Source organism: Anomaloglossus baeobatrachus, chromosome 11 (assembly GCF_048569485.1).
Source record: "Anomaloglossus baeobatrachus isolate aAnoBae1 chromosome 11, aAnoBae1.hap1, whole genome shotgun sequence".
Lineage (NCBI taxonomy): Eukaryota > Metazoa > Chordata > Amphibia > Anura > Aromobatidae > Anomaloglossus > Anomaloglossus baeobatrachus.
The window spans coordinates 173,138,736-173,165,982 of NC_134363.1; positions in this window are offsets into that span (position 1 = coordinate 173,138,736).

The window sequence follows — 27,247 nt, forward strand, 5'->3', positions numbered from 1 at the left end:
TCTCTGGTGCATTGAGCCGGTGGGCGCATGACCACAAATAGGTGATTTGTAGAAATGCGGTCACATGTCGACTAGACATTAGCGACCACGCTCAATACAAGTGAATTGAGTGAGCCCAGACTTGTCTAGTTGGAATGTGGTTGGAAGTATGCAAATCACATGCCGCCCATATGGGAGAATCCTGACAGCATGCATTGTGCACACTGTGCGCATTCACAAGTCTGCACATGTGAGTACCGCGATCTCCAGCTCCATTTTACTGAGGACACTGTGGACATGACTATGAGCGGCGGCGCATGCGCTGATGGAAAAATGAAATATGCGCGTGCGCCACCGCTCATAGTCGTCTACACAGTGTCTTCAATAAAATGGCACCAGAATCAGTGCATGTGAGTACCACAATCTCCAGATCCATTTTACTGAGGACACTGTGGACATGACTATGAGTGGCGGTGGCGCATGCGCTGATAAAATAATTCAATCTGAGCATGCGCCGCCACCACTCAAAGTTGTCTCCACAATGTCTTCCATAAAATGGAGCCAAAATTAGCACGTGAGTACTGCGATCTCAACTCCTTTTACTGAGGACACTGTCGACTTGACTTTGAGCAGCGGTGCATTCGCGGATGAAAAAATGAAATATGCGCATGCGCCGCCGCCTCTCATAGTTATCTCCACAGTGTCTTTAATATAATGGTGCAGGAAATACTGGTACGCTCATACGCTGATTCCAGTGCCATTTTATTGAAGACAACATCACAATAGCAATTTGCATGCGCCGCCAACAGCAGTAATAGTGGTGGCGGAACAAAGTTTAAATAAAGAAAGGAAGGCAAGGCAGGAAGAGTCATTACTGAGAACCCGACCAGCAAAGTCTTGCCCCAATGTTCCAGCCTGTGCACAAATTACATCACTTCTGAAGGTATGAAGGATTATTCTGCAATCAGGCCTCAGATTTTTAATACCGTATGCAGCTTTTATTGCAAAATATACATGACTGCAAAACCCAGAGCCAAATCTCACATGGATTTTCATAGTAAGTACACCAGTCCCACCAGGTTATAGAAATCTATCTAATAACATATGCTGTTTTTATTACAAAATATACATGACTGCGAAACCCAGAGGCAAATCTGGCATGGATTTTCATAGTAAGTACACCAGTCTCACCAGGTTATATAAATCTATTTCATAACGCATGCCACTTTTATTTGCAAAATATACATGACTACAAAACCCAGAGGCAAATCAAACATGGATTTTCATACTAAGTACACTAATCTCATCAGGTTTTAAAAATCTATTTAATAACGCATGCAGTTTTTTTATTGCAAAATATACATGACTTCGAAACCCAGGGACAAATTGAGCATGGATTTTAATAGCAAGTACACCAGTCTCATCGGGTTTTAGAAATCTACTTAATAACGTATACTGTTTTTATTTCCAAATATACATGACTGCAAAACCCAGAGGCAAATCTCACATGGATTATCATAGTAAGTACACCAGTCTCACCAGGTGTTAGAAATCTATTTCATAACGTATGGAATTTTTATTGCAAAATATACATGACTGTGAACCCCAGAGGCAAATCTGACATGGATTTTCATAGTAAGTACACCGGCCTCACCAGGTTGTAGAAATCTGTTTAATAACATATGCAGCTTTTATTGCAAAATATATGTCTGTGAAACCCAGAGGCAAATCTGACATGGATTTCATAGTAAGTACACCAATATCACCAGGTTATAGAAATCTATTTAATAATGTATGCCCTTTTTATTGCAAAATAGACATGACTGCTGAAACCCAGAGGCAAATCTGACATAGATTTTCATAGTAAGTACACCGGCCTCACCAGATTGTAGAAATCTATTTAATAACGTATACTATTCTTTATTGCAAAATATATATGACTGTGAAACCCAGAGGCAAATCTGACATTAATTTTCATAGTAAGTACACCAGTCTCAGCAGGTTGTAGAAATCTATTTAATAATGCATGCCACTTTTATTTGTGAAATAAGCATGACTGCAAAACCTAGAGGCAAATCAAACATGAATTTTCATAGTAAGTACACCAGTCTCACCAGGTTATAGAAATCTTATAATGTATGCTATTTTTATTACAAAATATACATGACTGCGAAACCAAGAGCCAAATCTGACATTAATTTTCATAGTATGTACACCAGTCTCACCAGGTTTTAGAATCAATAACGTATGCCGTTTTTATTGCAAAATATACATGACTGCAAAACCCAGAGGCAAATCTGACATGGATTTTTCATAGTAAGTACAGCAGTCTCACCAGGTTATTGAAATCTAATAATGTATGCTGTTTTTATTAGAACATATACCTGACTGCGAAACCGAGAGCCAAATCTGACATGGATTTTCATAGTAAGTACACCATTCTCACTAGTTATAGAAATCTATTTAATAACATATGCAGCTTTTATTACCAAATTGACATGATTGTGAAACCCAGAGGCAAATCTGACATTGATTTTCATAGTAAGTACACCAGTTTCATCAGGTTTTAGAAATCTATTTAATAACATATGGAATTTTTATTGCAAAATATACATGACTGCGAACCCCAGAGCCAAATGTGACATGGATTTTCATAGTAAGTATACCGGCCTCACCAGGTTTTAGTAATCTGTTTAATAACGTATGCCGTTTTTATTGCAAAATATACATGACTGCAAAACCCAGAGGCAAATCTGAAATGGATTTTCATAGTAAGTACACCAGTCTCAGCAGGTTATAGAAAACTTATAAAGTATGCTGTTTTTATTACAACATATACATGACTGCGAAACCCAGAGGCAAATCTGACATTGATTTTCATAGTAAGTACACCAGTCTCACTAGTTTTAGAAATCTATTTAATAGCATATGCAGCTTTTATTACAAAATAGACATGACTGCGAAACCCAGAGGCAAATCTGACGTGGATTTTCATCGTAAGTACACCAGGTTCACCAGGTTATAGAAATCTATTTAATAACGTATGCAGCTTTATTGCATAATATATATGACTGCGAAATCCGATATGGATTTTCATAGTAAGTACACCAGTCTCATCAGATTTTAGAAATCTATTTAATAACGTATGGAATTTTTATTGCAAAATATACATGACTTTGAACCCCAGAGGAAAATCTGGCATGGATTTTCATAGTAAGTACACCAGTCTCATCAGATTTTAGAAATCTATTTAATAACGTATGGAATTTTTATTGCCAAATATACATGACTTTGAACCCCAGAGGAAAATCTGGCATGGATTTTCATAGTAAGTACACCAGTACTATCAGGTTTTAGTAACCTGTTTAAAAACGTATGCCGTTTTTATTGCAAAATATACATGACTGTGAAACGTAGTCATATTTTGATAAGTTTTTCTTGCTTTTTTTTTTACTTTTTACCGATATTTACTCCTCTAAATATATTATTTTTGTTGTGTAAGTAACTGGAGGACAAGAAGAAAGCGCAGTGGTGGAGCCATCTTTCAGAACACATCCGGCAGCGGGTTTCGGGAGTCTCGCGGTGGAATGTTAAATCCACTTTGGTCCACACATCACTGTAATGTCACTTTTTCCCGGAGCCATTTGTGACCTCCCTGTCCTATCTGCTTGGTAATAAAACTGGTATTTACAAGAGATGCTGGAACAATCCCTCAGGTTATTTCAAGGATAAGACTCGAACAGTGAAATAAGTAGGAAGAATATGTATATCCTTTGGAAATAAAACCAAACAGACCTTCATTCTAATCCCGCGTTATCCGGGAGACATTTCTAAATCCTGGATACAAGTTCCCATTGCTGTCTCGAGGACAGGCTGCGAGAAGGAAGCGGCGTCGAAACCGCCACGCAGATCTCCGATAAAAGCTATTTCTATTTAGCTCACATTGCCGCGATGTCTAAATAACGAGTTACATGTCACATACAGACAGCTTAATATACTGTGCGCACTCAGAGTATTTAGCTGGTACGGAGGGAGGGTGGATGCTGTCTGGCTGCAAAGTATTTCTATTACATTAATGTGCTGAAGTATATAACACAGCAAAAAAATAAACTTTTTTTGTTTATTCGCTCGGCTTGTGGAATTGAGGCGATGCATAAAAATTAACCATATGTTGGTCATTAAGTTTATTAAACATTCTGTAAATGAAGATTCTTCCAATAGGATAACATGAAGGTTTTTATTACTTGCAGCAATCAAATGATTAATGGCAGAGTTCTATGCAATCAGCAGATCGATGGTTAACGGCAGAGACTTGGGCACTCAGAAAATGAACCATATGTTGGTCATTAAGTTTATAAAACATTCTGGAAATGAAGATTCTTCCAATAGGATAACATGAAGGTTTTTATTACTTGCAGCAATCAAATGATTAATGGCAGAGTTGTATGCTATCAGCAGATTGATGGTTAATGGCAGAGACTTGGGCACTCAGAAAATAAACCATATATTGGTCATTAAGTTTTTAAAACACAGGATGAAAGAGATGAACTTCTGGAAATTAAAATTCTCCCAATACGATAACATGAAGGTTTTTATTACATGCAGCAATCAAATGATTAATGGCAGAGCTCTATGCAATCAGCAGATTGATGGTTAACGGCAGAGACTTGGGCACTCGGCAAATGAACCATATGTTGGTCATTAAGTTTATAAAACATTCTGGAAGTTAAGATTCTTCCAATAGGATAACATGAAGGTTTTTATTACTTGCAGCAATCAAATGACTAATAGCAGAGTTGTATTCTATCAGCAGATTGATGGTCAATGGCAGATACTTGGGCACTCGGCAAATGAACCATATGTCGGTCATTAAGTTTAGCAACTTTTTGGAAGGAAATTGCAAGCATTAGGTAATCACTTTTTTTCATAGCGCTCATCTAATAAGGTAATGTCCCTAAGTATGGTCAGGATGGACAGCACAGACTAAAGGCAACGGCACCATGGGCAGTACCTGCTTGACAGCACTTCTGGAAATGGAGATTCTTCCAATAGGATAACATGAAGGTTTTTATTACTTGCAGCAATCAAATGATTAATGGCAGAGTTGTATGCTATCAGCAGATTGATGGTTAACGGCAGAGACTTGGGCACTCAGAAAATAAACCATATATTGGTCATTAAGTTTTTAAAACACAGGATGAAAGAGATGAACTTCTGGAAATTAAAATTCTCCCAATAGGATAACATGAAGGTTTTTATTACATGCAGCAATCAAATGATTAATGGCAGAGCTCTATGCAATCAGCAGATTGATGGTTAACGGCAGAGACTTGGGCACTCGGCAAATGAACCATATGTTGGTCATTAAGTTTATAAAACATTCTGGAAGTTAAGATTCTTCCAATAGTATAACATGAAGGTTTTTATTACTTGCAGCAATCAAATGACTAATAGCAGAGTTGTATTCTATCAGCAGATTGATGGTCAATGGCGGAGACTTGGGCACTCGGCAAATGAACCATATGTCGGTCATTAAGTTTAGCAACTTTTTGGAAGGAAATTGCAAGCATTAGGTAATCACTTTTTTTCATAGCGCTCATCTAATAAGGTAATGTCCCTGAGTATGGTCAGGATGGACAGCACAGACTAAAGGCAATGGCACCATGGGCAGTACCTGCTTGACAGCACTTCTGGAAATGGAGATTCTTCCAATAGGATAACATGAAGGTTTTTATTACTTGCAGCAATCAAATGATTAATGGCAGAGTTGTATGCTATCAGCAGATTGATGGTTAACGGCAGAGACTTGGGCACTCAGAAAATAAACCATATATTGGTCATTAAGTGTTTAAAACATAGGATGAAAGAGATGAACTTCTGGAAATTAAAATTCTCCCAATAGGATAATATGAAGGTTTTTTATTACTTGCAGCAATAAAATCATTAATGGCAGAGTTGTATGCCATCAGCAGATTGATGGTCAATGGCACTCAGCAAATGAACCCTATGTTGGTAATTAAGTTTATAAAACACAGGATGAAAGAGCTGCCCTCCTGGAAATTAAAATTCTTCCAATAGATAACATGAAGGTTTTATTACTTGCAGCAATCAAATCATTAATGGCAGAGTTGTATGCTATCAGCAGATTGATGGTCAATGGCAGAGACTTGGGCATTCAGCAAATGAACCATATGTTGATCATTAAGTTTAGCAACTTTTTGGAAGGAAATTGCAAACATTAGGTAATCACTTTTTTTCATAGCGCTCATCTAATAAGGTAACATCCCTAAGGGGTACTTTGCACACAACGACATCGCAGGTGCAATGTCGGTGGGGTCAAATTCAAATCGAAAGTGACGCACATCCGGCGTCACTGTCGACATCGGAGTATGTGAATCCTTTTTACTACGAGTAACGAGCGCTAAAGCGTCAAAATCGTATAATCGGTGTAGCATCGGTCATTTCCATAATTTCGGAAGGACCGATGTTACGATGTTGTTCCTCGTTCCTGCGGCAGCACACATCGCTGTGTGTGAAGCCGCAGGAGCGAGGAACATGATAACATGAAGGTTTTTATTACTTGCAGCAATCAAATCATTAATGGCAGAGTTGTATGCTATCAGCAGATCGATGGTCAATGGCAGAGACTTGGGCACTCAGCAAATGAACCATATGTTGGTCCTTAAGTTTAGAAACATTTGGAGGGAAATTGCAAACATTAGGTAATCACTTTTCTTCATTGTGTTCATCTGAAAAGGTAACATCTCTAAGTCACTGGTCAGGATGGACAGCACAGACCAAAGGTGGCGGCACAGTGGGCAGTACCTGCTCAACAGCATTTCTGCAAATGGAGATTTTTCCAATAGGGTAACATGAAGGTTTTTATTACTTGCAGCAATCAAATGATTAATGGCAGAGTTGTATGCTATGAGCAGATTGATGGTCAATGGCACTCAGCAAATGAACCATATGTTTGTTATTAAGTTTAGCAACTCTTTGGGGGAAATTGCAAGCATTAGGTAATGACTTTTTTTCCATAGTACTCATCGGATAAGGTAACGTCTCTAAGTCATTGGTCAGGATGGACAGCACAGACCAAAGGTGACAGCATGTAGATAAGCAAAGGCCAAGGCAGCGGCAGACAAGAAAAAGACAGAAGACACAAAGCCAAGAGTGTGGCTACAAACTAGATGAGTAAATTCATGGACTGTTGAGGACTTGCAGCAGAAGAGAAAAAAAGAGAGACAAGTGAACCTAGGGTGATACAGTATAAGGTAGAATAAATTAGGGGGTGGTGAGGGGGGTGCATGTCACAACCCCATTGTATTCCCATAGAGGATACAGCTGCTGCAGTCACGCTCGTCTATTTTTAAAAAAGAGTTTAGTATAAACTTGAAATGCATAATAAAGCTGCTATTAAACACTACAACAGCATAGAACAACTATTTTTCAACTAGAAAGTGTCCATCTCCTTTACTCCTAAGGACTTGCAGCAAGCAAATGATTAATGAGGATGTTCTGGAGGGGAATAGGAGTACACAAATAAGGAAATACCCCAATGGGAGATAATGTGGCGCCCTAGGACCTGGTCGCCACAGCAGCATTGCCCTCCCAAAGGGTTAATGCTGAGCCTGGAGGTAATTGGGAGATCCATTGGCCAGCAGGTTTAACACCCAACACAGTTCTCCCTCCGGCCAGCAGGGGGAGCTCTGAACCTGGAATTCCAGGGAGCCTTCCTCTACCTGACCAGAGGGAGGAAGTGCAGCCAGTCTGTAGGGAGTAGTGGAAGTGAACAGACGCAGAGTGAGCTGTCCTGTGAATCTGGGGCCTAGAGCTGGAGCAGCTTGGCCCAGAGAAGCAGGAATAGCTGAGAGGCAGCAGAGAGACTCAGACATCGGAGTCTGTGGTTGCCAGGGTATAAAATCCGCCCCTGGTAGCCGAGTCCGAAGGGCAGGAGAGCTGCAAGCCCCTGGCCCAGAAACATCCAAGGTACAGCTGCAGCATCAGGGCCCGGTGTGGACTCCAGCGGAGAAGCACCAGAGAGAGGGTCTGCGCAGCCACCTACAGAAAGAAGGGACGTGCCATCGGTCCCAGCAGCAAAGAGGGCCATTGCTGGATTCAGAGAAGCAGGGTCCTATCATCACAAAGCAAAGTACAGGAGTAGGCCTCATACTCAGCTGGCCAGAAAGATCATCCCAAGTACTTCCAGGCCGACCGGATCCCCATCACCATCTGTAACGGTCTCCCAGGACTGGACTGTTCCCAGAGTAAAAGAGGAGAAGGTAAAGAGACTGTTGTTTGTGCCTGGTTCTTTCCTCGCCTGTCGGCCCTGCACCGTGTTAGCCACACAACACCATAGACTTTCACGGGCACCAACTGTATCCCGGGGCATCGCTCCACCTGTGGGGAGCAGTAACATCATAGCTGCCATAACATCACCCCGGAGTTCTCCCATAGCAGCGGCGGCTTAATAGCCGCATACCACAGGTGGCGTCACGAACATTAACTTCAACTCATCAGCCACATATTCAACTGACACCCACCAGGGCCACGGAGCCGGGCCCAGCCACCACTGACTACCATCGGACTAGTCCGGCCCGGCACCGGGTGTCCCCTAGCCCTGGGGTGGGCGAGTCAACTTTTGGCGTCACGAACAGGATTTCGTGCCCGGTTCCACCGGGTACTGTGCGCCTGAATAATTGCGCTTTAAAGACTGTATTACTGCGTGTTTCACTGTTTGAAAACTGCCGCCGCCATTATCCTCACTGAGCGCAGGAAGAAGGGGGGCGTGCCTGACAAAGAGCGCGAAGGGAGCGCGCCATCAGAGCAGAGCGCTGTTAACCCCGCGCGACCCGGAAGGAAATTTGAAAAGTGAACGGAGCCTGGTAAGGTTCACTAAGGGGGAGGAAGATGTCCGACGCAGAGGGAGGGCAGGTGGCTGCCATAGCCCGAGACGCCGCAGCGCCCGCCGAAGCGATCCCTGTCGCCGTCGCCCCATCCCCCGCTGTAGCGCCGGTAATGCCGATCACCATGCCGTACATACCGGGCGCAGAATGGCTGCCGCAGTATTCCGGGGAGTCCCATACCTTGAGCGACTTCAGAGAAAGCCTGCACAGCTTATTCCGGGTGTATCCGCTGACTGAGAGCCAGAAGGTGGGCATATTAATGGGACAGCTAGCCGGCGCAGCCCAGCGTGAAGTGAAGTCCTGGCCTGATACAGATAAAGGGACAGTAACCCAGATACTGGCCAAGCTAAAGAGTACTTTTGACACCCGCACCGCAGCAGAGATAAAGATGAGATTCTTTGGGTGCAAGCAGCGGCCCACAGACAGCATAAGGGACTATGCCTTAAACCTGCAGGAGGCCCTGAAAGCGGTTAAACAAGTGGACCCAGAGAGTGTACGTGAAGAACACAAACTCCTAACTGAGCAGTTCATAGAGGGGCTCCTGTCAGATGCCCACAGGACCCAGCTGCGTATCATGGTCCTGCAGAACCCTGCTCTGGACTTTGCAAAGTTTAAGGACCAGGCCATCCGGGTACTGAGAGAATCTACACCGAATGACCCAGTGCCCCTCCGGCCTCTTGCTATCACGTACCCCGGGGTGGTGCCTGCAACACGAGCCACTGCAGGGGCTGAGGCGCAGTCCCTGGATAAGGATCCCACTGCAGAGCTCAGACAGCAGTTCCAGGAGCTGACCAAGACTGTAGCTGCCCTTGCCAAGATCGTGCAGTCCCTACAAGTGACCCCATCGCCTGCAAAAATCGAGTTGGCCTCCAGCCCAGATGACGTCCCATGGATGCGACAGAGGAGGGTTCCGCCGACCCGAGGCAGAGACACAGACCGGTATGATTCAACGGGACAACCGATCTGCCGCCGCTGCAGCCAGGCGGGCCACATTGCACGATACTGTCCTTTAAATGGGCCGAGCCTGGGGCCAGGAGCCGACCCCCAGGTGTAAGGAAGCCCGGCTCAACCCCCAGCCGCAGCAAGTATGTGGGAGGACGACCGGTCCTTCCTATTGTGCTGGATGGGATCCCTTTGAATGCCCTCCTGGATACTGGGTCCCAGGTAACGACCATCCCCTATAAACTGTACAAAAGATATTGGGCTGATTCAGACATTGACCATGGCCCAGATGATGATTTAACAATTGTGGCCAGTAATGGTCAGCCCTTACCTCAAATTGGGTATAAAGAAGTAACCATTAAAGTGGGGCGGGTGGAATTGCCATGTCAGGGGATGATAATTGTAGATATTGATCGCAAAGAATCTGACCCGCTGGTAACCATTGGTACAAATGTGATAGAAAATTGTATTGCCGAAGTGATAATTTTGTTGCAACAGGCGTCTGAAACTGCCAGCTCCGGGCAGCAGCGTGCCCTACAGAGGGAGATCAGAGCCCTGATGAGGAGGCAGCAGGTGGAGCTGGCCGGAGGAGAAATTGGCAGTGTGAGGGTAAGTGACCCCCTACCCATTGCAATACCCCCAAGAAGTGAAATGTTGATATGGTGTCGGGCAGCAATAGGCCTCAAGGGTCAGGATTACCATGCCTTGGTAGAACCGGTGTATTCAGACAGTAGGCCTGGAGTCCTGATAGCCAGAGGGGTAGCAGACGTCCGCAAGGGGAGAGTGCCCATCCGTGTCCTGAATTGTGGGGAGGAGGAAGCCAAATTGCCCCGGTACGCCACTGTAGCAAAACTGTACACTGTCAGCAACAACACCATCAAAGCAGTGGAACCCTTGATCCCGTCCGACCAGGCGGAAGACAAGGGCTCCAAGGGGCAGCTGGAAGACTGGTGCCAAAACTTACATGTGGGCACCGACTCCACCCCCTCACACCAAAAGAATGGGGTTTACCGGGTGGTACAGGAGTACGAGCGGGTCTTCAGCAAACACCCCCTAGATTTTGGGCAGGTGAAAGGGGTTAAACATCAAATCCCCACGGGTGATCATCCTCCCGTTAAAGAGAGATACCGCCCTGTACCCCCCGCACAGTATCAGCGTGCCAAAGAAATGTTACGGGAAATGAAGGAGGCTGGGGTTATCAGAGATAGTTGTAGCCCCTGGGCAGCTCCACTAGTGCTCGTAAAGAAAAAGGATGGTACAATGAGAATGTGTGTAGATTACAGGCAAATTAACCGCATTACACATAAAGATGCTTATCCCCTACCCAGAATAGAGGAGTCACTAACAGCCTTAAAGTCAGCTAACTATTTCTCCACCTTGGATCTCACCAGTGGGTATTGGCAGGTTCCCGTGGCAGAGGCGGACAAGGAGAAGACTGCATTCACGACGCCGATGGGCCTCTGCGAGTTCAACTGCATGCCATTCGGGCTCTGCAACGCCCCAGGGACATTCCAACGGTTGATGGAGTGCTGCTTGGGCCACCACAACTTCGAAACCGTGCTGTTGTACCTGGATGACGTCATAGTCTACTCCAAGACTTATGAAGACCACCTGAAGCACTTAGCAGAAGTGTTCGAGTCTTTGTCAAAATATGGCCTGAAGATCAAGCCGTCCAAATGTCACCTCTTGAAGCCAAAGGTACAGTACCTGGGTCATGTGGTCAGCGCAGAAGGTGTGGCACCTGATCCGGAGAAAGTCACCGTAATCAAGGACTGGCCAAGACCCACCACGGTAAAGGAGGTGCGGCAGTTCCTTGGGCTGGTGGGCTACTACCGAAGGTTCATTGATGGTTTCACCAAGATAGCAGCGCCCCTTCAAGATCTCCTGGTGGGCCAGCCAAAGCAGGCTAAGAAGCAGAGCCCTCCATTTGAATGGAGCAGCCAACTAGAAACCTCCTTTGTCCAGCTGAAAGGGGCTCTCACGGGAGAAGAAATTCTGGCCTACCCTGACTACAGCCAGCCGTTTGTACTGTATACAGACGCCAGCAACGTGGGCCTGGGAGCCGTTTTGTCCCAGGTGCAGGGAGGCAGGGAGAAGGTGATAGCGTACGCCAGTAGGAAGCTTCGGCCCACAGAAAGGAATCCAGAAAATTACAGTTCCTTCAAGCTGGAGTTCCTCGCTATTGTTTGGGCAGTGACTGAACGCTTCAAACACTATCTGGCGTCGGCCAAGTTCACCATCTTCACGGACAACAATCCGTTGACACACCTGGCAACAGCCAAGTTAGGGGCGTTGGAACAGCGATGGATGGCCCGGCTGTCTAACTTTGACTTTACCATCAAGTACCGGGCTGGCAAGAAGAATAACAATGCTGATGCGCTGTCCAGAATGCCTCACTTACCCGAATCTGGAGAAGACCTGGATGAACTCGAAGAGATAGAGTTACCGGCTTTCCATCATCAGGGCGTTTCCCAGTGTGAGCATGCTGTGGGAGTGAAGCGCTCGAGCCAACACGAGGTCCCGGTTAACCCATTACTCCACCATAATTGGGAAGAGACACAGAACGGTGACCCGGCGGTGCGATTGGTCAAAGAAAAGCTAGCACAAGCTGAGACTCATCTTGGTCCAGATGCTCCAGAAGAAGCCCAGCAGTTGTGGAAAGAGAGGGGACGACTGTTCACCTACCAAGGCAAGCTCTGCAAGAGACACGTCAACTGGCGAACAAATGAACTTGTCTGGCAGATCGTGGTTCCGCAGAGGGATGCTCCAATGGTCCTAGCAGCTTATCATGATAACGCAGGCCACTTTGGGTGGAAGAAGTTGGAGGCCCTACTCCGTGATCGGTTCTATTGGGTGCACATGAGAAAGGTGATCGAGAAGTGGTGCCGAGACTGTGGCCCGTGTAACCTGAGGCGGAAGGATGATGCCAGCCAAAGGTCTCCCCTACAGCCAATTGTTACGAAGCAGCCCCTGGAGTTGGTGGCCCTGGACCACGTGAAGTTAACACCAAGCCGGTCAGGCTATGTGTACGCCCTCACAATTGTGGACCATTACTCTCGTTTCCTGGTAGTGGTGCCTGTGAAGGACCAGACAGCCAGAACAGCAGCTAAAGCGTTCCAGGCATCCTTTTGCCGGCCTCACGGTTATCCGGAAAGGGTACTGACCGATCAAGGCCCTGCGTTCGAGGCGGAGGTGTTCCAAGAGTTTTGTAACATGTACGGTTGTAAGAAAATCAGAACAACACCGTACCACCCCCAAACCAATGGACTGTGCGAGAAAATGAACCATGTGGTTATTGATATGCTGAAGACTCTACCTCTGGAAGAAAGGAACCAATGGCCAGAGAAGCTGCCAGATCTGGTCGACCTGTACAACCATATCCCAGTAAATTCGACCAACTGCAGCCCCGCTTACCTGATGCGAGCCAGACCTGGCAGGTTGCCTGTAGACTTTGAGATGGGGACTGTGTCGCCTGAGGCGGTTCAAGAAATAGAGGATTGGGATACAGAACGGCAGCAGCAGTACCGTAAGGTCCAGGAATGCGTAGAGAGGAGCCTGTCTCAAGCCAGAACAAGACAAGAGCAGCAGTACAATCAAACGGCCCCAGCAACTCCCTTAGCACCTGGAGAACAAGTCCTCAAGAAGAAGCGGAGGACGCATAAATTGGATGATCAGTGGGAGAACGAGCCCTACACCATTATCCCCTCCAACTTTGACAACAGTAAGGTGTGCCTCATAAGCAAGGACGAAGGCAAGACTTGTCAAGCAATATCCAGAGACCGCCTGAAGACGTGCCCTGAGCGGTGCAAAGTTCAAAGGGAAGTGGAGGAAGTTCGAGAAGAAGGGGAAGAGATGATACAAACGATCCTCGGCAAATTCCCCAAGACTTGGACCCGCATAAATGGTGCCGTAGTGGTACCGGTCCTGACGTTCCCACAGTTGGTCGAGCCAGAAACAGAACAGGTTCCGGATCCACCCAAAGAACCGTCCGCCCCGACACGCGGTGACACGCCAGCAGTGGAACAGGAGGATCAACCCCCTGTCAGTGGTGAACCTGTCATACCCTTGGCGACTCCTAGACCACATAGGCAATCATCATGCATACCTATTGGGGTTAGGCCTACCGGTAGTGCTGAGATAGGAGACACACTAAGTAGTCAGGGACAAACACCAGAGCTACGCAGGTCTCAACGCAGCACTCGGGGACAACCCCCTCTAAGGTATAGGGAATCAACTATATAAAGAGAGAGTATTTATTAGAATGTAAATAGTTATGTGAAAAGTCTGTAATGTCGTGTACAAAATGTTTTTTTTGTGATTGCGAAAATGGACAATTGGGCCACTGGACTATGGGTGGCCAACACCTAAATTGTTTATAGTTAGCACCAGTGTGCTCAACACCCCTGAAGAAAAACCCGTCCGGCGTGCATAGAGTGGGGTCATCAATGCTCTGACGCACGCCCAGAGCCTACGTTGGGGGTTTGATCGCGGCGGGTCCCCCATGGAGCAGTGTAATGGACACCCGGCAGGGAGCCACACTGGACTCTTATAGTACTGTCTGAAGTTGTAACGTTAAAAATAATGTGCCTCCCATATTGGGATGAAATGTATGACATGTTATGTTTTGTTTCCACAGTCCGGGAGTACTGAATTTAACTAAGGGGGAGTGTGGCGCCCTAGGACCTGGTCGCCACAGCAGCATTGCCCTCCCAAAGGGTTAATGCTGAGCCTGGAGGTAATTGGGAGATCCATTGGCCAGCAGGTTTAACACCCAACACAGTTCTCCCTCCGGCCAGCAGGGGGAGCTCTGAACCTGGAATTCCAGGGAGCCTTCCTCTACCTGACCAGAGGGAGGAAGTGCAGCCAGTCTGTAGGGAGTAGTGGAAGTGAACAGACGCAGAGTGAGCTGTCCTGTGAATCTGGGGCCTAGAGCTGGAGCAGCTTGGCCCAGAGAAGCAGGAATAGCTGAGAGGCAGCAGAGAGACTCAGACATCGGAGTCTGTGGTTGCCAGGGTATAAAATCCGCCCCTGGTAGCCGAGTCCGAAGGGCAGGAGAGCTGCAAGCCCCTGGCCCAGAAACATCCAAGGTACAGCTGCAGCATCAGGGCCCGGTGTGGACTCCAGCGGAGAAGCACCAGAGAGAGGGTCTGCGCAGCCACCTACAGAAAGAAGGGACGTGCCATCGGTCCCAGCAGCAAAGAGGGCCATTGCTGGATTCAGAGAAGCAGGGTCCTATCATCACAAAGCAAAGTACAGGAGTAGGCCTCATACTCAGCTGGCCAGAAAGATCATCCCAAGTACTTCCAGGCCGACCGGATCCCCATCACCATCTGTAACGGTCTCCCAGGACTGGACTGTTCCCAGAGTAAAAGAGGAGAAGGTAAAGAGACTGTTGTTTGTGCCTGGTTCTTTCCTCGCCTGTCGGCCCTGCACCGTGTTAGCCACACAACACCATAGACTTTCACGGGCACCAACTGTATCCCGGGGCATCGCTCCACCTGTGGGGAGCAGTAACATCATAGCTGCCATAACATCACCCCGGAGTTCTCCCATAGCAGCGGCGGCTTAATAGCCGCATACCACAGGTGGCGTCACGAACATTAACTTCAACTCATCAGCCACATATTCAACTGACACCCACCAGGGCCACGGAGCCGGGCCCAGCCACCACTGACTACCATCGGACTAGTCCGGCCCGGCACCGGGTGTCCCCTAGCCCTGGGGTGGGCGAGTCAATAACAAAGACATCTATGGTTGTGCTCCCCTACAGATCCATGTGAAAATGTTTAAACCATCTGTTTCTGCTCCGTGGCTTGGACAAATATTCATCCAGTAAATATTGGAGAGATGTATAAAACACAGGATGAAAGAGCTGCATTTCTACAAATGAAGAGTCTTAAATAGGATAAAATTAAGGTTTTTATTATTTGTAGCAATTAAATGATTAATGGCAGAGTTGTATGCTATCAGCAGATTAATGGTCAATGGCACAGACGTGCACTCAGCAAATGAATGGTTAACTGCAGGAAGTAGTGATGAACTGAAAACTATACTAGCTTGCAAAAAAATATATAAAACATTGTAGAAGCAGCGTAATAGTTAGTAGAGGAGCGTTTGTCATGATTATAGGAGACAAATTATTAAGATCAGATTGGTTCCAGGAATGGAAATGGTGTCCAATACTGCTTCTTTCTATGTAAGTGGGACATTCCTGCCAATCTACTTACCATCATGGCTAGCTGATTTTCCGATGACTGGCCAGTGCTAACTCTATGATACTTATTCCCCATTTGCCCACAATTAAGTGTCTGGCTTATTCCGGCGAGCCCATAACCTCTAGTAATATTGTAGCACCCACTCGGTTCCGGGTAGTACAGGTTTTGGGGAAGTCACGGTGGTGGCCGTCACCCGGTTCCATGCCCTGGGCCCTTTTTGTAATGGGGATATTTATAGGGGAGAATAAGATAATGTTCACATGTGACGCCACTTGCGGTGTTGCGGCTACGTGTAGGGCGCTGCCCCTGCAGAATGTCTCTACTGGGGCTGGTGGTATTGGCAGCTTGTATGATAGGCCCTCCGCAAGTAGGGTATTGCCCCAGCAGGTGTATGGTGCAGTGGGCGTCAGAAGAAGGAATCCACACAGGTGTTCAGTGCAACTGGTTTACTCACTGCTGGTAGATGTTGACTGGTTGCCCGAGCCCGGCTGGTTTCGCCTTCAGGTCCACTTTGTCCCAGTGCCAGTCTGGTTCGTTCTCTGGTACCTTCTTCCCCTGCACCTGTCTAAGGCAAGTGGGTCCCCATGGTATAGAACAACATGGGGTCCCCATTCTGTTGTTTGTCCACTTCTGTCCGCCTGACGGTAGCGTGAACCCTGTGGGGTTGGAGTCTCTGGTCCTGTCCCCGGTTCTCCCTTTGCTACTGAGTCTTCGGATTCTTTAGGGTCAGCGAGGTCCTTGATGGTACCCTCGCTGTGCAGGTGTTAGGTCGGCTTGAAGCTCTTTCCTGTCCTAGGGTCCTGTACCCCATTGGTGTGTAGTTTCAGGAGTACTCCACCGTACTCCACCGGCAACCACTTCTCCTGGGTACCAGGTCACCATTAACCCGAGTCAGGACGTTGCTTCGCTTCCACCTTCACTCTCCTACTGCTGTCAACTCACTGACTACTCTCCACCGCCTGCCCCTCCCACCTGGTCTACTACTGGACTAGAGTGGCTCCACCTCTAGGTGGCCATCCATTGGTCCCACCCTAGCTGGGTACCATTGTATGGGGGATTCCTGGAGAAAAACTGGAATTACCTGGGTTTTTGTTGGTACCAGAACTGGGGTTCTAGGTCCCTAAGGGCGTAGACCCTGCATCCTGGTGGGGATGCAGAACCTTGTAGCACCCTGATGGCTTCAGGGGCGCTACATTATCTTTATTTTTCCCATTTCTTTTTTTGCAATCATTATATATTTGAACTAATGCTGCAATTTGTATGTGAAATCCAGACGTCTCGTCAACCAAAGACGTGGACTAATTAATGGAACGTTTTGGCGTCTCGTAGATGGACCTCCGATTGCATCCGTTTTTTATGATGCTGGTGGCTTTGCTTTGGGACAATTTCCACTTTGAGAACATTAATTGTAGCAGAGCAATAAAAATTGTCTTAATCTAATGAACTTGCCTCACATTTATAGCAGGAACAAAAGAAGGAGCCCGGCTTGTAATGATTAATTCATAGACGAACACTAAAAATCAAGACATTGACATTGATTATAAATATTAATAATGCCAACACCACAATATTTCTTCTTTTCAGAATCATTTCCCAGTCAGTTCCCTCCACCTTTTCTTCAGATGTTGAGTGTCGACAATTCCCTCACCTTATCCATCGCTGTGGAGGTAATTAGCTGGAGAACACTCACATTTCATACTAAGTAACTTCCCATGTGTCTGGGAAATCTCTAACTTTAGTATTCGTGTTTTTCATATTATTGATGTGCATGAAAATATAAATATCTATATACAGTTAGGTCCAGAAATATTTGGACAGTGACACAAGTTTTGTTATTTTAGCTGTTTACAAAAACATGTTCAGAAATACAATTCTATATATAATATGGGCTGAAAGTGCACACTCCCAGCTGCAATATGAGAGTTTTCACATCCAAATCGGAGAAAGGGTTTAGGAATCATAGCTCTGTAATGCATAGCCTCCTCTTTTTCAAGGGACCAAAAGTAATTGGACAAGGGACTCTAAGGGCTGCAATTAACTCTGAAGGCATCTCCCTCGTTAACCTGTAATCAATGAAGTAGTTAAAAGGTCTGGGGTTGATTACAGGTGTGTGGTTTTGCATTTGGAAGCTGTTGCTGTGACCAGACAACATGCGGTCTAAGGAACTCTCAATTGAGGTGAAGCAGAACATCCTGAGGCTGAAAAAAAAGAAAAAATCCATCAGAGAGATCGCAGACATGCTTGGAGTAGCAAAATCAACAGTCGGCTACATTCTGAGAAAAAAGGAATTGACTGGTGAGCTTGGGAACTCAAAAAGGCCTGGGCGTCCACGGATGACAACAGTGGTGGATGATCGCCGCATACTTTCTTTGGTGAAGAAGAACCCGTTCACAACATCAACTGAAGTCCAGAACACTCTCAGTGAAGTAGGTGTATCTGTCTCTAAGTCACCAGTAAAGAGAAGACTCCATGAAAGTAAATACAAAGGGTTCACATCTAGATGCAAACCATTCATCAATTCCAAAAATAGGCAGGCCAGAGTTAAATTTGCTGAAAAACACCTCATGAAGCCAGCTCAGTTCTGGAAAAGTATTCTATGGACAGATGAGACAAAGATCAACCTGTACCAGAATGATGGGAAGAAAAAAGTTTGGAGAAGAAAGGGAACGGCACATGATCCAAGGCACACCACATCCTCTGTAAAACATGGTGGAGGCAACGTGATGGCATGGGCATGCATGGCTTTCAATGGCACTGGGTCACTTGTGTTTATTGATGACATAACAGCAGACAAGAGTAGCCGGATGAATTCTGAAGTGTACCGGGATATACTTTCAGCCCAGATTCAGCCAAATGCCGCAAAGTTGATCGGACGGCGCTTTATAGTACAGATGGACAATGACCCCAAGCATACAGCCAAAGCTACCCAGGAGTTCATGAGTGCAAAAAAGTGAAACATTCTGCAATGGCCAAGTCAATCACCAGATCTTAACCCAATTGAGCATGCATTTCACTTGCTCAAATCCAGACTTAAGACGGAAAGATCCACAAACAAGCAAGACCTGAAGGCTGCGGCTGTAAAGGCCTGGCAAAGCATTAAGAAGGAGGAAACTCAGCGTTTGGTGATGTCCATGGGTTCCAGACTTAAGGCAGTGATTACCTCCAAAGGATTCGCAACAAAATATTGAAAATAAAAATATTTTGTTTGGGTTTGGTTTATTTGTCCAATTACTTTTGACCTCCTAAAATGTGGAGTGTTTGTAAAGAAATGTGACAATTCCTACAATTTCTATCAGATATTTTTGTTCAAACCTTCAAATTAAACGTTACAATCTGCACTTGAATTCTGTTGTAGAGATTTCATTTCAAATCCAATGTGGTGGCATGCAGAGCCCAACTCGCGAAAATTGTGTCACTGTCCAAATATTTCTGGACCTAACTGTATATAATTGCCTTATTCTGTCTGTCTGTCTGTCTGTCTGTCTGTCTATCTGTCTTGCTCCAAAATTGTGTCCTTACGGTGAAACAAAGCTGATTGGCCGCTGGGCTCGCCATGGCCCCGCCCCCCCACACGGATTGGCCGCTCGCCCAGGCAACTCGCCCACGCTCCGCCCTGCACGCTCGCTCTGGCCCCGCCCCCCGCACGCATTCCCCGAACCGACCGACACGGAGCCATGACTCCCAGGTGAGTACTGTACCCCCGGGAGCCCACATTAGTGTACGCCGCCAACCCAGCCGACACATACCCTCGCATTGCTGGGGTTGCCGCCGTATGCTGGTGTGGACTCCCGTGCGAGCGGGGGACGGGATACGCTGGTAACCATGGTAGCATAGTTACCAGCGCATCAAGGTCCTGCAGCGGCGGAACATACACACACGCACGCACGCACACACACACACATCAGATCACACTCACTCTCACACACACCTCACACACACATCACACACACATTGTGATAAAAATAGAAGAAAAAAACAGAAGTTGTGCACTGCACTGCTTACCACTCTGTGGAAAATGCTGCAAGAAAGTCCTTTGGCTCAATTCCATGTAGAGCCTGTCTTGTGGGTGCTTGAAGTGCAGATCAGCTGCTGTATCCTCACATTGGACTTGGCTGAAAAAAACAGCTGACGGCAAGTGGAAGTCCTGAACTACCGTGGTGCTAAATGCCAAGAAGCCAGAGCAAGTACCAATATCATAAAAAAGAGAAGTTTTGGCAGCACTCTGCGGTGTGGACCCGTGAAAGCACCCCTAGAGGTGCGAAACGGTACCGTCGTCCTTGTGCTCCGCTCCCCCTGCTCCCTCATGTTTGTATTACCTGTCTGCAAAAAAGAAAAATAAAATAGATTTCTTGACACCGCAGAGTGCTGCCAAAACTTCTCTTTTTTATGACATCACACACACATCACATCGCATCCACACACTCACAACATCCTGGAATATCGCTTGCTTCTCGGCGGCGATACTGTGCAGTGAACTTCCAGGACCTGCCGGAGGATCACATGGCCAGAAGCATGTGGTATCTCCGGATGTTGTGAGTGTGAGCGCGTATGTGCAATATCGTCAATGTGTGTGTGCGTGAGTGTATGCGATCGGGTGTGTGTGAGTGTATGTGATCGGGTGTGTGTGAGTGTATGTGATCGGGTGTGTGTGAGTGTATGCGATCGGGTGTGTGTGAGTGTATGCGATCGGGTGTGTGTGAGTGTATGCGATCGGGTGTGTGTGTGTGTGTGCGATCGGATCTGTGTCAGCAGAGGAGCACGGCGTGCTGGAGGAGGCTGGGAGGAGAGAGGCTGATCCTGGGGAAGGCTGGGAGGAGGAGGCTGAGAGAAGAGAGGCTGATGCTGGGGGAGGCTGAGGCTGGGGTAGGCTGGGAGGAGAGAGGCTGATGCTGGGGACAGAAAAGGCTGATGCTGGGAGGAGAGAGGCTGATGCTGGGAGGAAAGAGGCTTATCCTGGGGAAGGCTGGGAGGAGGAGGCTGAGAGAAGAGAGGCTGATGCTGGGGGAGGCTGAGGCTGGGGTAGGCTGGGAGGAGAGAGGCTGATGCTGGGGACAGAAAAGGCTGATGCTGGGAGGAGAGAGGCTGATGCTGGGGGAGGCTGATGCTGGGAGGAGAGAGGCTGATGCTGGGAGGAGAGAGGCTGATCCTGGGGAAGGCTGGGAGGAGTAGGCTGAGAGAAGAGAGGCTGAGGCTGGGGGAGGCTGAGGCTGGGGTAGGCTGGGAGGAGAGAGGCTGATGCTAGGGACAGAAAAGGCTGATGCTAGGGACAGAAAAGGCTGATGCTGGGAGGAGAGAGGCTGATGCTGGGAGGAGAGAGGCTGATGCTGGGAGGAGAGAGGCTGATGCTGCGGGCAGAGAGGCTGATGCTGGTGCAGCATGGGGGATGGAGCACGATGGGGAGTGCGCAGCATGGGGGATGGAGCACGTTTGGGAGTGCGCAGCATGGCGGATGGACCACGTTTGGGAGTGCGCAGCATGGGGGATGGAGCACGTTTGGGAGTGCGCAGCATGGCGGATGGACCACGTTTGGGAGTGCGCAGCATGGCGGATGGAGCACGTTTGGGAGTGCGCAGCATGGCGGATGGAGCACGTTTGGGAGTGCGCAGCATGGCGGATGGACCACGTTTGGGAGTGCGCAGCATAGCGGATGGACCACGTTTGGGAGTGCGCAGCATGGCGGACGGACCACGTTTGGGAGTGCGCAGCATGGCGGATGGAGCACGTTTGAGAGTGCGCAGCATGGCGGATGGAGCACGTTTGGGAGTGCGCAGCATGGCGGATGGAGCCCGTTTGGGAGTGCGCAGCATGGCGGATGGAGCACATTCGGGAGTGCGCAGCATGGCGGATGGTGCACGATGGGGAGTGCGCAGTATGGCGGATGGAGCACGTTTGGGAGTGCGCAGTATGGCGGATGGAGCACGTTGGGGAGTGCGCAGCATGGCGGATGGAGCACGTTTGGGAGTGCGCAGCATGGCGGATGGAGCACGTTTAGGAGTGCGCAGCATGGCGGATGGAGCATGTTTGGGAGTGCGCAGCATGGCGGATGGAGCACGTTTGGGAGTGCGCAGCATGGCGGATGGAGCACGTTTGGGAGTGTGCAGCATGGCGGATGGAGCACGATGGTGGGTGCGCAGCATGGCGGATGGAGCACGTGTGGGAGTGCGCAGCATGGCGGATGGAGCACGTTTGGGAGTGCGCAGCATGGCGGATGGAGCACGTTTGGGAGTGCGCAGCATGACGGATGGACCACGTTTGGGAGTGCGCAAGGCTGGGAGGAGGAGGCTGAGAGAAGAGAGGCTGATGCTGGGGGAGGCTGAGGCTGGGGTAGGCTGGGAAGAGAGAGGCTGATGCTGGGGACAGAAAAGGCTGATGCTGGGAGGAGAGAGGCTGATGCTGGGAGGAGAGAGGCTGATGCTGGGAGGAGAGAGGCTGATCCTGGGGAAGGCTGTGAGGAGGCGGCTGAGAGAAGAGAGGCTGAGGCTGGGGGAGGCTGAGGCTGGGGTAGGCTGGGAGGAGAGAGGCTGATGCTAGGGACATAAAAGACTGATGCTAGGGACAGAAAAGGCTGATGCTGGGAGGAGAGAGGCTGATGCTGCGGGCAGAGAGGCTGATGCTGCGGGCAGAGAGGCTGATGCTGGTGCAGCATGGGGGATGGAGCACGATGGGGGGTGCGCAGCATGGGGGATGGATCACGATGGGGAGTGCGCAGCATGGGGGATGGAGCACGTTTGGGAGTGCGCAGCATGGCGGTTGGACCACGTTTGGGAGTGCGCAGCATGGGGGATGGAGCACGTTTGGGAGTGCGCAGCATGGCGGATGGACCACGTTTGGGAGTGCGCAGCATGGCGGATGGAGCACGTTTGGGAGTGCGCAGCATGCCGGATGGAGCACGTTTGGGAGTGCGCAGCATGGCGGATGGACCACGTTTGGGAGTGCGCAGCATAGCAGATGGACCACGTTTGGGAGTGCGCAGCATGGCGGATGGACCACGTTTGGGAGTGCGCAGCATGGCGGATGGAGCACGTTTGAGAGTGCGCAGCATGGCGGATGGAGCACGTTTGGGAGTGCGCAGCATGGCGGATGGAGCACGTTTGGGAGTGCGCAGCATGGCGGATGGACCACGTTTGGGAGTGCGCAGCATGGCGGATGGAGCACGTTTGGGAGTGCGCAGCATGGCGGATGGAGCACGTTTGGGAGTGCGCAGCATGGCGGATGGACCACGTTTGGGAGTGCGCAGCATAGCGGATGGACCACGTTTGGGAGTGCGCAGCATGGCGGATGGACCACGTTTGGGAGTGCGCAGCATGGCGGATGGAGCACGTTTGAGAGTGCGCAGCATGGCGGATGGAGCACGTTTGGGAGTGCGCAGCATGGCGGATGGAGCACGTTTGGGAGTGCGCAGCATGGCGGATGGAGCACGTTTTTGGAGTGCGCAGTATGGCGGATGGAGCACGTTGCGGAGTGCGCAGCATGGCGGATGGAGCACGTTTGGGAGTGCGCAGCATGGCGGATGGAGCACGTTTGGGAGTGCGCAGCATGGCGGATGGAGCACGTTTGGGAGTGCGTAGCATGGCGGATGGAGCACGTTTGGGAGTGCGCAGCATGGCGGATGGAGCACAGTGGGGGGTGCACAGCATGGTGGATGGAGCACGTTTGGGAGTGCACAGCATGGCGGATGGAGTACGTTTGGGAGTGCGCAGCATGGCGGATGGAGCACGGTGGGGGGTGCGCAGCATGGCGGATGGAGCACGTTTGGGAGTGCACAGCATGGCGGATGGAGCACGTTTGGGAGTGCGCAGCATGGCGGATGGAGCAGGATAGGGAGTGCGCAGCATGGCGGATGGAGCACGTTTGGGAGTGCACAGCATGGCGGATGGAGCACGTTTGGGAGTGCGCAGCATGGCGGATGGAGCACGATGGGGAGTGCGCAGCATGGGGGATGGAGCACGATGGGAAGTGCACACCTCCCCCCAACACACACACACACGCGCACTGCACAACACACACACACACTGGGAACCACAAACACTGCCCTACACAGACACCCACACACACAGACAACGCTGCACACACACAACACCCAACACACAAACACCGCGGCATACATAAATATACGCACATACCGCACAACACACACATTTCACAAAACATACCTCCCCCCAAAACACACCACACACACACAAACCGCGCAACACACACACACACACATTGCTACAGACACACAGCGCTCCACAAACAACGCAACACACGCAACACACATACAACACCGCTCTCACCCCCCGCCACACCCAGACAATACCCAGAACATGTACAGCCCCTACACAAACACTTGGTAACTACACACAACAACATCTATATATATAACAAAAATCATACATGAACTACACAATACGTAAATTCTAGAATACCCGATGCGTAGAATCGGGCCACCTTCTAGTTAGTTATATAAGTCTTCCCCCCCCCCACCCCTTAACTGAAAATATGTGATGTCCATGGCCAAACAAGGTTACTCACTGGCTTTAATGTCATGTTCCTCTAGGACAGGCCACTAAAGTGATGCCGATTGCTGAAATCACCGATATACGGCACTGGAGAAGTGATTGGAGCAGGGCATCATTTGATTTTCTTTGGATGAGACCCATTCCTGCCTTTGGTGCTCTGCAGCCAATTACAGGCTTTAGCAGATAACTGAATGTCCATATCATGGGGAATCAGGGTAAGAGAACAGGGGCCTCAAAGCTAATCCTAAAACTAGGGACCCTAATCTGTCACTTATCTCAGAGGTAGGCTTGATGGTTGCTAGGTCTGGACTGCCAGCGTGACCCTAACTCCTGTTTATGCTCTGATCTTACACCACCTCTCCCGCACCCCAGGACCAAAGAAGCAAACCCCACAAATAGCAAAGACAGGGGAAAGAAGCAAAACTCATGCACACTGCAACTAGATACGAGGGAAAGACAATATGAACCCAGGAAGAAATAAAACACAGGGAGGAAATAAACTAACAACGGGGATATACATATCACACAGGAAAGCACATGACAGATCACATGCAGGAGCAACACTGAAGCTATATTCGGCGATAAACAACTGGATCCAGAACCTTATGAAGGCGACTGTGAATGGTTATTAGAAGCCAATGGGAGAGCCGAAAGCCAGCCAAGTTCGGCACTTGTCAATCTCTGGCGCTCCCACTGAAAATGACCGGAGCTGCCATGTCCATGATTGACCAATGCTCCATTCAGCCCCAAATATTGGAATTGCTGGGCTCCACAGTCATTAGTAATCGGATTGTAATGATGCTGCTGATTCTAAGAGTCGGAGCCGGACTTATGTCTGCACCCGTTCAGCTAAAGTAGCACAACATGGTACTTTGACCAAGTGCCTCCGACAAATTTAAAGGACTCCAAAGCCATGTACTGAATTAATTTAGCTTTTTTCAAACCCTCTTTTTTCACCTATTATTTTTCTTATACATTTTAATTTTTGGCTTTTGTTTTGTTCATCTATGAATTTATTTTAGATATTTTCCAATCCTATGAAAAAAAAAAATCTCTAAATAAAAAGCCGGCACTGAGAAATAGAGCTTTAAAATCACGTATAAATTAATCTGTGCAGTACAATGGCGGTATGTTAGAGCAGTTAAAGGGGCTGTTCAGCTTTGGGGCTCAAGTCTGCAGTCAGTTTATGTGTCTGTAGACTTGTTAATGCTTACAGCGCGCAGTGCGCACACTGTCAGGATTCTCTGATGCCATGAGTGTGACTGCAAGTATACAATTTGCATACATGCGATCATGTGCTGACTAGACGTGTTGCGCCTCACTGAATGCAAGTGAACTGAGTGAGGACATGTCTAGTTGGAATGTGGCTGGAAATATGCAAATTGTATTCTTTGGGTCACATTACCGCCCATGCCTGGTGCCAGCACCAAAAAATCATGACAGTGCCCACACTGTCAGGATTCTTTGATGCCAGGGCTGGGAGGTGGCGTGCACGTAACTGCAAGAATATAATTTGCATATATGCGATCGTGTGTCGACTAGACATGTGCCTCTTCACTCAATGCAAGTGAATTGAGCAAGTACATGTCTAGTTGGAATGTGGCTGGAAATATGCAAATCATGACCATGCACACCTGGCGCCGGCACCAAAGAATCATGACAGTGTGCACACTATCTAGAGTGACTGCAAACTTGTACTGCAAGGCCGGACAACCCCTTTAAGATGCATTGACACGCCCCAGAGTAATTTGCATGTACTGTAACTTCAAAGCTCGATTCCTTAGCACTACTACAGGATAGGCATCATTTTTGTTGTTGCACCAGAACCTATACACCCATACGTTAGGGGGCGTCTGTGGTTGTGCTGTTTCTTGATGCTCTAGGGTAGAATGGGGGGGGGTAATGACTTATTCTAAAGGGGTAGAAGTATATTAGGAGGATTGCACCAAAAAATAAAGGGCCTTATATATATACTGTCCCCAACAGTGACATAACAATGTCCCCAATACATTTTACTTTGATTGTTTTGCACCAAACTTCATAAAGAGCACAGGTCCATTTTTTGTGGAATCAGCCATGTGCCGGGTGTCTTACATGTGTAAGGCCTTTAATTTCTGGTGAGTGGTGCGCTTTAAAGTAGTGGACCACCTCTTTAAGGCTGCTTTCACACTACGTTTTTTTTTAGCATGCATCATGAACGTTTTTTTGCTGTAAAAGTGGATCCTGTTTTTACAAAGAAAAATGCATGCAAACGCAAGTGTTATTTTGCAGGATCCTGCCTCTTGAAGTTTATGGGCGGGCATTGAAGTCATGTGATCGGGAGTGAGGGGAACTGTACGTGATAGACTGGGAGCCGGCATCTGACAGCTGGAGACGCTGGTAACCAAGGTAAACATCGGGTAACTAAGCAAAGTGCTTTGCTTGGATACCCGATATTTACCTTGGTTACGAGCATCCGTAGCTGCTAGGAGCCGGGCTGCCTGCTCCCTGCACACGTAACCAAGGTAAACATTGGGTAACTAAGCGAAGTGCTTTGCTTGGTTACCCGATATTTACCTTGGTTACGAGCGTCCGCCACTCTCAGGCGGATGAGTGAGAGAGGAAAGAGAGGGAGGGGGAGAGAGATACTGATCACGCCAGGCTAGTTTCTGGGCATGCTCAGTAGAGCAAACAGGATCCTGTCTATCAGCATGCCAGCGTTCAC